Source organism: Protopterus annectens, chromosome 16.part0 (assembly GCF_019279795.1).
Source record: "Protopterus annectens isolate FY-2018-M chromosome 16.part0, PAN1.0, whole genome shotgun sequence".
Lineage (NCBI taxonomy): Eukaryota > Metazoa > Chordata > Ceratodontiformes > Protopteridae > Protopterus > Protopterus annectens.
In genome coordinates, this window is record NC_056750.1 from 824,772,115 (window position 1) to 824,786,397 (window position 14,283).

The 14,283-nt window shown below is 42.2% G+C and overlaps 1 non-coding gene across 1 annotated transcript; it reads right to left on the reverse strand.

Annotated features, from left to right (window-relative positions):
• Positions 1-13,482: 13,482 nt before the first annotated feature.
• TRNAG-UCC lies at positions 13,483-13,554 on the reverse strand. The gene has a single exon. It is a non-coding gene; the product is annotated as a tRNA-Gly (tRNA).
• Between the last annotated feature and the right edge of the window lie 729 nt (positions 13,555-14,283).

A 14,283-nucleotide genomic window follows, 5' to 3' on the forward strand; every position in this document is an offset into this window, starting at 1 on the left:
CCACACTATGGAAAGTATCACATATAATTCCCCTCCTTTCCAATACTCAGCATGGTTTCAATCTAAACAATATCACCACCACTGCCTTACTCTCCTTTACTAACACTATGCTTCAGCATAAAAACAATGGCTATCTCTCCTCTGCTACGTCCCTAGACCTAGCTAAGCATTTGACATGGTCCCACACAAACAACTCATCTCTGTCCTCAGTAACCTATCCTTCTCTCAATCAGTCACCAACTGGTTTCAGAGTTACCTGTCTGACCACCAACAATCCGTTGTATGGCAGAATGACATATCTCCCCAACTACCTGTCTCTATAGGTGTTCATCAAGGATCCATCCTTGGACCCCCTACTCTTCCCTATTTTCACCAATAATGTAGCATCTGTCACCAAACATGGCACACTCATACAATATGCAGATGACTCAACCATCATCTGCTCAGCCCAGTCCCTACCCAGACTGCAAAAAGTCATACAAGAAGCCTTTTCCTCTGTTGAAACTTGGTTATCCGATGCCCAGTTAATACTCAACCCAAACAAAATTAAACTACTCATCTTCCAACCCACCAAATATACTCAAAACAACTTTCACTTTAACATCACAGCAAAAGACAACACCACTATACACCCAACAGAACACACCAAATTGCTAGGAGTGGAAATACACAATAAACTAAAATTTGACATTCACATATCCATGACCATAAAAAAAGTCCACAAAAAAATAGGAGCATTATGCAGAAATAAGCAACTTCTCCCCAAAGCAGCAAAGATTTCAGTAGCAAATTCCCAGCTTATCTCCACCCTACTTTATGTCTCTCCAATATATACCAACCTAAGGCAATGCAATCTAAACAAGCTCGAGACCTGCTACAACAAAATCACCAGATTCACCAACAAAATTGCCAGATTCACCACAGGGGCATCCTACCATAGTCACCACTGTCTCAGTTGCTGACCTGGGCTGGCTTGAACTCCCTCACCTCCTTCAATGGTATCAACTCACACTCGCTCACAAACTAGTAAGCCATCCACTAAAAGTCCCATCCCTCCAGAATCTACTCCATCCCTATCGCACCACCAGACCACTAAGATCCAGCAAGAAAAATCACTTACAGGTCACTAAAGCCAATAACTCAGCTGGAGAAGCACTATTCTCTTGCACCATAGCCAAATTATGGAACTCCCTCCCACCCACAATTACCTCCATACCATCATGCACCCACTTCAAAACTTTACTAAAAGTGCACCTAAAACATGCTGGCTATGCCCTTGCAACTCCCCCTCTAATATCATCCACCCTATCCATCCACTACCTTTCTTTCCACCCCACTAACTACCTTGATCATAGCAAGCTCAGATGCTCATAAGCCTAACTGCTTATTATACAGCAGGAACTTCTTATTGTAACAATTGTTAATGTCTGTTATGTACTTCACAGATGTTAAAGATTCTAGTTGTCTACTGATGTACTATGTTCTTCATCTGTAACTATGTTTGTAATTGTTAATTGCTATGTTGATCAAATTGTTAATTGCTATGTAAATCCAGTGTAACTACTGTCTGTATATTTTAACTGTGGAGCTTTTTTCCCTGGGCCTCCGCTGAAAATGGACCTACGTCCAGTCAGACACTCTCGGTCAGCAAATGTAAATAAATAAATAAAAGTATTAATGTATTCTTGTGCTTCATGCTTTTTATCACAGGTGATTGTGAGAGCAGGAGTGTGGCCCCTATGCCACATGATGTCAGTGGAATTCACAGACTCTGATGATGATGGTGGCCAAACTGAGGCACAGTTGGGGGGTGCAGAGGTTGAATATGACACAGAGGTTGACATACAGCCATCCCCTGCATTTCCAGTGGACACAGCCAGTAGGCCTACACCTACCCCATCCACTGAGGCCATAGTTATTGGACAGGTGGAGGGTGAGGACATTGATCAGGAAAGTGTGGCTACTGTGGCTTCATTGCCTGTTGAGTCTGTCTATAGCCAAAGTGTTGGTTAGGTGCAATGCAGAAAGATTGATAGGGGTGCTTGGAGAGGGCCTGTTGTCCCTTCAACACCTGGTGCAGGTGCCACTTCCCGTGCCACTCAATGTATGTTTAGGGCTATCATAGAGTCACAGGCATGTTTCCATAGGTGCTCCAGACAAATGCTCAGGTTTATAGATGTGGCACAGTCTGACATGCGTGACTGCATATACCATGTTGCCAATTCAGTGGATCAGAGGAATGACACTTTGGAACAGGGGTGTCTGTGATGGATCAATGGGTGTCTGTCATGGAACGAGCAGTGTCTGTGATGGAACGTCTGCTGAGAGGGGAACAGTATCCTCATGGGCATAGGTCAGCCACATCATCTGCAGTCAGCCAATGTGGCAGTGACCTATCATACTCCCGTAGTGGAAGTAGTCCCACTGCTCCATCAGTGAGTCTTCTGTCCACACCCAGATGTGGCAGGCCATGAGGTCATGGTCTTGGGTGTCCCCTTTTAGGGTGCTTGTCCAGCAGACATCATTCAAGTTCGGGTAGCAGCACTGCATCTGACCATGGGCATAGACATGCCAGGGCAACTCCTGACAGAGCCAGTTCTCTTGGCCGGGGACTACAATGATGAACTGCCACCTCTACCATGCATGGCTCACACCTGCACAACAGACCAAGAAGTAGAGCTAGCACAGAGCTTGGTTGTGTTCATGCATTCAATCAAACACCAGTTTCACCTGGAGGACCCCTACATACACACACACAACCATTACAGTTTCTCACTGGCCATTCGTTACTTTATTCCAATGTCTGCCTTCTTTTTTTCCTAATCACACACACACTCTCACTGACCATTTGTGTTAACCTAAGCTTCCTGACCCCCTCCCCCCACAACACCCTGTATAAGTGATGATAACTGTGTCATATCCCTGTTTCTATCTTTTGGATTCAGGGATACAAAAGCTAAGTGTGATGCTCAGGGTGCATAGCTAACTTAGTGCTTAGTATATCTGCATTTGTGTTGTTGAACTGGTCATTGTATTTTTGACTTATATTGACCTTGGAAAGTTAGACAGTTGATAGCCTCAGACTTTCACAATGTTATAATGAATCCTCTTGTAAGAATCTCCAACGTGTATCATTACTTTCTACCTTCTCTTTAATGATCTTCCAGGACAAATGTATGGTGTACATCATAAGTCACAGCATCATATTCAGATCTTAGGATTGTATGGCAGCACTGTAGTCAAACCTCATCAGAACAGTAGTACAGTATAATGGTCTCTTTTGCATGTACCTCTACAAACACATGCAGCACCTGGAGAGACCACGGGGCTTTCTCAGGAAGATAACACAGTGGCTACAAATCATGCCATGATGTATGTGGATAGATTAAAAGCCATGTGTGATGCATGTGCACTGTCCCAGTAATTGAAGAACCTCAATCCTCACCACTAACACTAGTGACGGACATGCACACTGGGAGGATGACAAGTACACACACTGTAAAGTACAGTTTCCCTTAAGAGCATACAGGGATCACAGTCAGTCTGGGGCTGGTTTTTCTCTCTCTCTCTCTCCAGATCCTCAATAAGACTCCTGACTGGCATAACTATAGGGTTAAGATCTAAGCTGAGTGGTCAAGCCAAAACCTCCAGCACCCTATCTGTCCCACCAGTTCTTCATGTCCCTGCCCAAGTAGCTGGCACACACACACACTGAGATTTGATTTATATACCAACACACAGACACTCCTGGAAAAGGCTGGCACAGGTTCACTAGCTATGCCCCCTTCTGCCCAGACTAAAAGGTAGTTATCACTGCCACCAACCACTACTTACTTATCAGCTGCTTAAGGCCCTTCCCAAAGGGTGATCAATTCTACTGTGCAATGTTACTGTTATCCAAATTGTAAGTGTAACTGAGACTTGAAGGCTATTGGAGTGGCTTGTATAGTGTCCCCAAATACATATGCAAGTATGCTAAGAGCTTAAATATCTTGCACAAAACCAGCCACAATTAAAACATTTTAAAATATTTAATAATAAATAATAAAAGCACAAGACAATACTCATTAACTCAACACAGTGGCAATAGAGTTCAGAATCACAGGAAACACTTTAAAACAACATTTCAGAACAGTCTCACATAAGTACAGAAAACATCTAGACTACTCTTGCTATATTCCTATCTATCTCTAAGAGATACTATGCCCTAAATATCTTACTTACAGAGCCAGGCAGATATAGATGAGAAGTGCTGAAGAGAGGCATACAGGTCCAGAACAAAATACAAAATGCCCTGACTTTCTCTGAGAGATAGTTCTTATTAAATTAAAAATACACATTATTGCTGGGTCATCTCAGATGACATCATTCTTGTCACCTCTGCCTTAGCTTCTAGGCCAACAGGAACTTAATATTTAACATGTGCCCATGAAAAAAACTTATCTCTCAGATGCTGACACTTATCTCTTAGAGGCTTGCCTGGAACTGGGAATCATAAAACTGTTAAATATTTTTACCTTTGAAACCTATAATTATCTGTGTCTCAAACAATAGAAAGAATTTCCAGCTGCGGGCATTCTGTCTTCTAGTTCTGGTAAACACACTCGTAAAATTCTTTATTTATTTTCACAGAGTTTACAAGTTAACTCTGTATGTCCCAACTTCTGCTATGAAAACATACATTTGCCCAGGCATATAGTCCATACACATTTTTGCTCTTCTCCAGCAGAGTGCACTGTGGTTACATTTTTGAAGCTCAGCACATAACATATAGTTCAATCATAACAAAGTTCTGTTACATTTGTAAGGCAAGTCTGTGGATCATATTAATATTTACAAATGACACGGAACTATTTACAAAATTCTGTCTAGCTGGGTTGGCAGCCTTCACAATCCCCCCCCCCCGAGAACTCAAGCTAGTTTTTCAAGTGACCCTTGAGAAACATTGCTTGAGAGGATTGAGCTTATCTGGGAATACCTTACCCTACTCACTGTCTTGAGAGCCCATCTGCATTGGATTGCTAACCCCACTGCGGTGCTGCACTGTCATATCAAATGCTTGAAACCCTAGACTCCACCTTAGCAACTTGGCATTTTACTGGCTGGATCAATGTAACCATGTTAGGGGATTGGGATCTGTAACTACAGTGAATTTCCTTCCATACAGATAAGGCTGAAGTTTCTGCAGTGCCCACACTATAGCTAAATATTCCTTTTCTACAGCTGCATAGCATTTCTCCCTAGGTTGGAGCCTACAACTAAGATAAACCACTGGGTGCTCTTCTCCCTCTGAAGAAATCTGGCTAAACAGCCCCTACCCCCATGGTTGAAAGCATCCACCTGCCCAACAAATTCTTTGCTGTAATCTGGAATGGCTATCACAGGGGGTCCTCCCAAAGCTTCTTTAAGCTTCTGAAATCCCTGCTCACATGCTGAGGTCCACACTTCCTTATCTGACCTGTTTTTCCTTGTCAGGTCTGTGAGGGGAGCAGCTATGGTACTATGACTGGGATGAACTTTCTGTAGTACCCTGCTGTCCCTAAAAATGCCCTCACCTGCTTTTTGATAACAAGTGCAGGCCATGCTTGAATGGCTTCCACTTTGGCTGTTTCTGGTCTGATTTTACCACTCCCTACTCTATGACCCAGGTAGGAGACCTCTGCCATACCCACCTGACATTTGCTGGGCTTAATGGTCAACCCTGACCTCTGTAGTCTACTCAGCACCTCCTTGACATGTTGAAGATGTTCTTGCCAGAAATGACTGTAGATGGCAATACCATCTAGTTAAGCAAGGGCAAAATTTCCTTCTCCTACTAGGATATGATCTACCAGCCTCTGGAATGTTGTTGGGGCATTTTGCATCCCAAAGGGCATCTTTGTGAACTCATACAAGCCAAAAGGAGTCACAGAGGCTGGCCTCTCTCTAGCACTGGTGGTCTTGGGCACCTGCCAGTTACCCTTGGTAAGATCAATGGTGGTAAGATACTTAGTCCTAACCAGATGCTCTAGGGCTTCATCTTTCTTAGGCATGGGGTAAGCATCTGACTCTTTGTGACTATTTAATTTCCTGGAGTCCACACAGAACCAGGTGCTGCCATCCTTCTTTGGCACCAACACCACTGGGGAGGACCAGGGACTGCTGGATTCCTGAATTATCCCTAGTTCCAACATTTTCTGTATCTCCTCCCACAGAGTCGGTTTGACTCTCTCAGGCACCATATAAGGGGCCTGCCTAATAGTCCTTTTGGGTCCTGCATCCACATGGTGCTGCACCAGATGGCTGTACCCTGGTTTCCCAGTGAACATGTCTCCAAACTCCTGTAACACTGCTCGGATTTCTCAAACCTGGGTAGGAGATAACTGCTGGGACACTGCTACTCCTTCCAATGATGTGTCAGTCTGAGCCTTACTGAGGAGATCAGTCATCAGATCTCCCTCAGACTCCTGCTGCAATCCACTGCAAATACTTAGCACAAACTGCCTGCCTATCATGGTATGGTTTCATCATATTAACATGGTGTAATTTGTGCCTCTGCCTCCAGCGTAGCAGTTCCACCATGTAGTTAACATCACTGACCTTCCTTACCACCTTGTATGGTCCTTCTCAAGCTGCCTGCAGCTTGTTGTGTATGACAGGAATGAGAACCATTACCTTTTGCCCTATAGCATACTCTCTAGCTCAAGCATTCCTGTCATACCTGACCTTTTTCTGCTGTTAGGCTTCTGCCAGTTTCTCCTGGGTCAAGCCCATGTGTTCCCTGAGCCTTGTCCTGAGGTTTAGGATATATGCCACAACAGACTCTTTGTGGGATTCACATTCACCCTCCCACTAATCTCAAATTAAGTCTAGAAGCCCCCTCACCCTATGCCCATACAGCAACTTAAAGAGTGAAAAACCTTTGGCTTCCTGGGGAACTTCTCTGTAAGCAAACAACAGATGGGGTAAATATTTGTCCCAGTCACTCTTAACTCATTCACTCCAATGGACCTCTGAAAGTTTGTACTGTAACTCTCAATGGGCAGAGCCTAAGCCTTTTCACAGCATCAAATTATGTCCTCACATTTCAAACAAATGCTCATATCTCTGGAACCATACAAATTATGAAAGTAGTATAAATGGCAAACTCTTCAGCAGAAACAATTTTTATAGTGGTAGTATACTTAAGTTTCTAGGTCTTAAACTGAATTTTATAAGTTGCAGTAAACATTAACTATTACATTTGCAATATTTTGTAGACAACTTGCAATATCTCAGCAGCCACTCAAGTTACACACATACTGTCAGCAGCATTTTATTAATCTGGCTGAGAGCTTTCATATGAGGCTAAGGAGTTCCATCTGTATAACTTGGTTGTTCAGATATTTAGAAAAATGTGAAATTATGTCTATATAAATTAATAGCATAAAAACAACAGTTAATATCTATGTACCTGCACTAGACCGAGGTCAAATATTAATGCAATTGAGTTTGCTATTGTGTAAGCTTTAAGATGAAAGTTTTTAAAACCTTGTACATAGCATGTTGTTTGGAACTATTCATGCAAATATGAACAAGAAATATTTGATGCCTAGATGCATCAGTAGGTGTTAACTACAAATGCACCTGGCAACGTCACTCAGATGTAATGAGTTAAACTGGCCTGCAAATGTCTATAGCATGGCCTTGAGTGTAAAGTTTAACCTCTCATCAAGACCATTAGTCTGGGGATGGTACAGCAGGGTCTTTAGGTGCTTCACCCCACAGTACTTCCACAGACAAGCCAGCAGGTCTGACATGAAATTGGCACCTCTGTCAGTCAGTATTTCTTTTGGGAAACCTACCCTGCTGAACATCTCTAACAAAGCATTTGCCACCATTTCTGCCTCAGTGGAGTTCAGAGCTACTGCCTCAGGGTATCTGGTAGCATAATCTACTACCACCAGGATATAATTTTTCCCTGTGGAACTTGAGGTACTCAAAGGCCATACAATATCCATAGCTACCCTCTGAAATGGCTCCTCAATCATAAGCAAAGGCATAAAAGGAGCTTTCACCTTGTCTCCTGCCTTGCCTACCTTTTGGCTCTGCTCACAGGTCCTGCAGTACCCTGTTACATCTCTGGAAATCCCAGGCCAATAAAGTTCTGTATAATATGACTCTTTGTACATGTTATGCTCATATGACCTGCATGTGGATCACATTAATATTTACAAATGACATAGGATTATTTACAAAATTCTATTTAGCTGGACTGGCAGCCTTCACACCATGTCACTGTCATTTGTCTGGTATACGATGAGGTGACGTCTGCCTGACCTCCAGGCCAGTGCCTGACCATGCTCTGGTGGGATGACTACATATCCAGACATCTGATATAGCTGATGACATCAGCAGTCTCCATTGAGACTATGGTAATAACAGTGCCCTACATACTGTGGTAAAAGGCTTTCTTTAATGTCAAGCACACACACCCTACCTATCTATGTATACAGATTACAGAACACAGTACTTAATGCAAGCACCATGACACAACTCTGCCTTTACAAGACTGTAGCTGAACTTATAGTACATTGTATCAGCAGCCCATGTGTGTGACAAGATGTTGGCAGGCCTGCATAGGTTCATAGCTTCATAGATTGATAATGACTACTACCATAAGGCCCTAAGTTCAAAGATTCATAAGCAGTTACTAGGCTATTGACCCTAGGGCCTTGTCAAGCCTACCCAGGCTGTACCATTGTTCCCTTATAGACCAAGATTTGTAGTCCATATTTGCAAATCCATGATCAGCACTGCTTGACTATGTCTAAGAGTGACATAGGTGAAACCCCTGGGCTAAATCTAAGATTTCTCATGCAATTGTCCCAGTTACCCTTAAGTAGGGTCATCAAGGAGATCAGTTTTGCATGAATTTGGAGTTCGTTCCTTAGGAGTGGCAATCTCTGGGAGACATATCTGTCTCTCCAGCATGTCCTGTTGATGACACAGGCTAATTTAAGGTCCGTAGAGTGAGTAAGTCTTGTCCCATGTGATTTGGGGAGGTGCAGCATTTCCTTTAAGGCAGGATTTGAGACTGTTCCATAGGCTAGCCAAAAGTCACCTCTCAGCAGCCTGTAGGATACAGAGTACAGTGACAGGACTTTTAGTCTTTCCATGTAGGTCATGTTTTGGAGGCCTTGGATTTTCTTAGTGAGAAATCTCTGAGATCTCAACAGCTGCTGCAGGTGTCTGGTGATGTACATGCAAAAGGGAACATTGTACTCTTTTACTGGTCTGATGAGGGATGAGTACAGTGGAGTTCTTACATCCTAAGTCTTGGATGTTATTCCCTCACTTATGAGGTGTGCAGTGTAAAGGGCATTCATTACCACTGTGGACACATGGTGATCAAAGGTGAGATTGCCATCAACCTAGATTCCCAAATCTTTCACCATTGGGTTAGAACAAGGGGGTTATTACCAATAGTGTAATTTGCACAACCTTCTCCTTTGCCAAAATGGATAATACAGCATTAATTTTGGTTCACTTTAAGTATGTGGCTTTGGCAACAATCATTTATGCATGTAAGCACCTTTTGTAGTATACTGACAGTTTCTGGGGATTCAATAATTGCACCCAGTTTGCCCTTATCAGCAAACTTGTCTAGCCATAGGCCATCTTTATTCCCCTGATTTTCTGAAGATTACATTCTAAACAGTAGGGGGCCCAGCACAGACCCTTGTGGGACACCACTGGTAACAGGTCCGCGGGTAGAGGTGGAATCCCCACCTATGTCTGTATGCATTCTGTTGGTGAGCCAGTTTGCTACCCATGTAATAACATATGTGTTAATCCCCATGTGGGTGAGTTCTGCACTGATGCCTCAGTGGGGGATTGTGTCAAAGCCCTTGGGCAAGTCGAGACAGGCAGTATGTAATGATTTGCCTTAATACAGGGCTTTGGTGACACTATTAAAGAATTCCACTAGGTTTAACAGACATGATCTGCCCTAGACAAAGAGAAAGTGGGTCGGGTAAAGAGTTTGAAGGTCACCTATGTCCTTGTTGATAAGGTCCAAGATGATTCTCTTCACGGCCTTACAGACAAGTCTGGTCAGGCTTATGGGTGTATAGTTTTCTGGGTCAGTTGTGGGACCCCCTTTGTGCAAGGGTATTACAGTTGCTATGTTCCCATCTACTAGGAAAAAGCTGGTGCTTAGGCTGGGGCTGAAGTGAGTACCCAGTGGTTCTGCTAACTCTTGCTTTAGACTGTTTAGTAAGCAGCCTGGGATGTTATCTGGTCCCAGAGTGGCTGTATTTGTGGCATTGATGAGAGCACTTATGACAAGTTATTTGGAGATAATAGGCAGATAACTGTTGACCGGTATTATTGGTGAAGACAGGGGTGTGAATTTGTTGCCAAACCTGTGTGCTAACTGGTTGGCTATATCCTCAGGTTCAGTATGACTGGAATTGTCCACTCTGAATTTGGTGCAATGCCAGGCCTTCCAGTTTACATTACAGACATAGCTAAAGAATGCCTTGTGATTATCCTTAGCTATGGATGCTAATTTAATTTTGTAATTAACTTTAGAGGACTTTACAAGATGTCTACTTTGCTTGTTCAAGCTATGGCGGATGTTCTTCTGCTGAGACGGTGCTCTGTTATTTCTGGACATCAATTTCTTTCTCTTGTATTTATTCTAAATGTCCACCATGGTGGCTTTGTTTTTCATGAGCAAGTTTTGATCTGTTCTGGTACAGTTAAGGCTATACACTTATAAAGGTGTTTATACAGGCCCATTGTTTACACTTCCATATAGGAGTCTTTACTGTCAGTGGTGGCAGTAGGTTTGAAACTATATATGCCATTACTTAGGAGGCTATAGTTTGTTTTGCAGAGATTTTTACACCTTTTATATCCAGGGGGGAGGGTTAGGTATGATTGTTATACTGAATGTGACTGATTTATGGTCAGATATTACTAATGAGGGTCTTACAAATGGGGTGGTGCAGAAATCTCCAATGTTGGTGAGTACTAGGTCAAAGACATTTGTGGCACCTGTAGGGGTGCAAACTAACTGTTCCAGATCATTAGTGTTTACACAGTGTAGGATCCTTAGGGTGAGCATGCTTGAGCTCATATTTGTATTCCATTTGATGGAAGGATAGTTACAGGGACCCATGACTAGGTTGCTTGGCTGTATTATGATTGACTCGAGTAGGTCCATGAATGCACTGTGTGGTTTTCATGTTGGTGGACCTGTAGCTAACAATGATGTGAAGGGGAATTTCTCCAGTTTACTATCATTATTATTTCAAATCACACTTGGTCAACCACACTATGTTCGACAACGGAAAGTCGAACTTTAAAAGCAAGCCTAGGAATGGGTTTTAATATGGGTCAAGATAGGGGCAAGGTTCGTAAGTTCGGCAATAGCAGTGAACCCCTATCTCGACCCATGTTAAAATCCATTCCTAGGCTTGCTTTTAAAGTTTGACATTGCTGTGTTCGACTTTCCATTGTCGAACATAGTGCGGTCGACATAGTGTGATTAGAAATAATGATAGTAAACCATTTTTCCTATAGTTAGTTGGACTTGTAGTAACTCTAAAGAGTCGTGCTGCTGAACACTCGAGGTGTACTTGTCTTTTATGACATTGGATACACCTCCTCCTTTGATTCTTTCACATTCTTTTTGCGGCCTGCAGGTGTGAAGAGTATAATAGCTTTTCATAGCTGGAGTACTCTCTGTGGCCCTAAACCATGTTTTTGTGGTTGCACAAACATTGACATCTTCCCAAGTAAGAAGTGCCTCCACTGAGTGCAGTTTCTGATTTAGACTCCTGGCATTAAGCAGCATAAGCTTGAGTTTGTCTTTTGAGGATATTTTCACCATCAGTCTGTTTACCTGTGTCCATTTTTGCCAGTTGAACATATTTTCATTTTTCAGTGACTACCTACACCTGTTTGCTGACATCTTTGCAGTTGCAGATAAGTGCCCTGTTGGGGATTTTTTTTTTTTTTGCTTTTTTGTGATCCTTGAGGTTAATGTCATCCAGGAAGGCTAAATGCCAGTGTGGGAGACAGATTCCCCACAAAGACTGCCATGATAAGTGTCTTTTTTGCCTAGGAGCTTCTCATGACCATATGTCTTGTTCTATTTATTAGGCATTCATCCCAAAAAACTCTTCCCTTTCCTTGTATCTTAGAACCAGTGTCTTAAGCTTCTCCCTAAAGATACAATGGAAAGACTCTCCCACCACAAGGGTCAGCTTTTTGGGAAGAAGAAGGTGAAAAAGTTACAACCAGAATCTTCTGCTGTCCAGCCTCTGCCAGGTGTTTCTCTCGAGGTCTTTACAAATCCAGAGGTCCACCAGGCTGTGTTGTTGGAGTTCTCTGCCACAACTGTGTTGGAGGCTGGTGAAGATCTGGCTGACAGCACATATGAACAGGTTTTGCAGGTGTCCATCTTGGATGTTCAGAGGGAACCATGGCTGATTTTATCTAAGGGTCCTAGGGAGTTCCTCAGTTTTTAGTTGGGAAAAAAGTTCCTACTACAGTTCTCGACTGTCGTCCTGAGTGTGATATTCGATTTCATCAGTGTTAAAATTAAAACAACAACTGACTTTTAGTATGGAGTTCAAAATGGCCACTGTTCTGTGAGCACTGCTATCACCTAGGTCTCTGATATACCCTGGATTAAAAAAAAGACAGAAGGCAACACAGAATTAATAATACAGAAATAACTGTAGATTTTTACTGCTAATATCATCCAGCAAACAAAAGAGGAAATAAAGTGACAGATTCAGCTTAGAAACAGCAGGATTAACTAAGATTTCTGAATAACAGTCATGTGCTACTAAGGCCCTGCATCTGACTGCAAGATTGGTAAAACATTATACAGCAAGATGCCAAAAGAGGAAAATAATATGGAAACAACAACAACTAAGACCAAATTCTCAGTATTAGCCTCACCTGAGAAAGACACAACTTCAAAAAGACAAAAGATGACTAAACAAACTGACAAGTCTAAAAACTACAAATAAATCCAAGACAGACCAGCCAGCTAATCTGGAAGACATAATATCTGCCTTATTACCTATCCAGCAAGCAATAAAGGACTTATCATTACAATTTCAAACCTTTGGTGACTCATTCAGCCAAATAATATCCAGAATGGAAAAATCTGAGTCCAAAATAATAGAAAATGAAATAAAAATAGACTCTATTTCTCAAAGAACTGATGCCCATGACAAAGAAATACAAAACTTACAAGCAAAAATAACAGACCTGGAAGCAAGATCTCAAAGGAACAATATCATCATCAGAGGAATACCTGAAACTGTACTTTATTCATAGATTCATAGATTCATAGATTAGTACTAAGCTAACTGCCCATGCGAGCCATTTTAAGCTTAGCCAATTATCCCTTGTGGGACTCAAACCCAGCACCTTGTGTTTGTAAGGCAAACACCTTAACTGTTAGGCCACCCTCCCAACCTAAATATACAGATTTCTTGCATTGGCCGGGAATCGAACCCAGGTCAACTGCTTGGAAGGCAACTATGCTCACCACTATACCACCAATGCTATATTATAACAATCTAATACCAACAATCAAGCAAATAATAAATTCCCTGCTAGAGGAACCTGAAGAAATGCAGCAAATAACAATAGAGAGAGCCCACAGAGCCCTGAGGAAAATGCAAACACCACTGAAACCAAGACTTGTCTATATTAAAATATTAAACTATCAAGATGTAAATAAAATCATACTGGCACCAAAGAAAAAAGGCACACTAACCTGGAATAATAATAAAATCTCCTTTGCTCAAGACCTCCCAATACAAATAAGACAAGCAAGACAACTATTATCTCCATACTGCAGGTTCCTAATAGAAAAAAAATCAAATTCCAGATGAAATATCCAAATCAGTTAATCTTCTACATCAAAGAGCTTAAATACATGGTTGCTAACCCCAAAGAGGCAAAAGAGACATTCCTGGCCATTTTCAAGCAAATTTCACCTTCAGAAGTGAAATAAATCCATAAAAAAATGATAAAGGACCCTTGGGTGAAAAAATGACCCCATTCACGAGCACGCTAGCTGGGATCCAACTCTGAAAGGTACCCCTTGCTGTCTAGGCCCTTAAATCCATGATGTGAGCCATGAGGAACACAGGAAAAGGAAGTACAGCCTGGGTAGGAACCAAAAATCAACTGCCATTTCTGATGCATGAATATAGGAAGGAACCTCCTCCTAGGACATTGGTCTGCAAAATCAGACCCCCTACAATTTTGAAGGCTCCTTTAAGAACA